The following is a 1,345-nucleotide window of genomic DNA, read 5'->3' on the forward strand; positions in this document are numbered from 1 at the left end:
ATTATATTTCACACATTCATTTAGGAAAATGGATAAGCACAAGCCATTTTATCACCAAATGAGTTTTTCAATGTAGCTCCAAAGTCAAAATCCATGGAAGAAAAAGACAATATGAAAAATAATATCAGAGGTATCAATGGGTCAGGTCTCTAGGTAGCACATTTCAACTCAGTCACATGCTCTTACATAGTAGTGGTTTACCAATTAAAACTTATCTATAACTGCATTGCACAATGGAAAGAGAGAATGCTTAGTAACAAAGCTAAATAGCCTAATTAAAACATGGACAAAGGACTAATTAAAAAATGGAAAAAGGGCATAAGTAGAAAATTTTCCATTTTTACATAAAAATGTCAAAAAGATGTACATGTAATGGTCTTCAACATCATTAATCATCAGATATATGCAAAAAAATCCACAATTAGATATTCCCTTATACTTCTTAGAATGACTACTATTCAAAACACAAGTGATAAGAATTGGTAAAATCCTTTGCAAATTATTGATGGAAATGTATACTGGTACCGCCATCATGAAATACAGTATGGAGGCTCTTAAAAAAATTAAAAACAGAACTAGCCTATGATTTAGCAATCTCACTATTGGGTATATTTCCCATATTCATTTCAGCATTATTTGCAATAGTTGAGATATGGAAGCAAGCTAAGTATTCATTGATGAATGAATAGATAAAGAAATTGTGGTATATAAATACAATGGGATATTATTCAGCCTTAAAAATGGACAAAATCTTGCCATTTGTGACAACTTGGATGGATTTGAAAGACATTATACTATATGAAATTAACTTGATGCAGAAACACAAAAGCTGCATAATCTCACTTATACATAGTATATTGAAATCTTCTAGACTAGAACTCAAGCATGCCATCCTGGTACCTCTCCATCTCTTCACTAAGCAACAGAGTTCCTAGGATAGGAGGATGGGTTTATTGCAAAGCTATCTATTTTGAGCTGAGAAGAGATACTAGATGAGAAGAACCAGCATAAGAACTCTGGCAATATTAAAGAAACAGGATAAAACTATCAAACTCATAGAAACAGATTGTAGAATGATAGTTCCAGGCTGTAGGGAGTGGGATCTCAGGTAAAGAGGTAAAAAGTTTCAGTTATGCAAGATAAATATTTTCTAGAGATCTACTGACAAAAAATGTGGGTATAGTTAAAAATATTGTACTATCTACCTGACATTTGATAAGAGAGTGGATCTTATGTGTCCCCACAACAATAAAAGTAACTACAAGGTGATAGATATGTTTAGTTGCATAATTAAGGTGACTATTTCACGATTGATGCATTTATCAGATCATTAAGTATATTCCTT

Source organism: Nycticebus coucang, chromosome 15 (assembly GCF_027406575.1).
Source record: "Nycticebus coucang isolate mNycCou1 chromosome 15, mNycCou1.pri, whole genome shotgun sequence".
Lineage (NCBI taxonomy): Eukaryota > Metazoa > Chordata > Mammalia > Primates > Lorisidae > Nycticebus > Nycticebus coucang.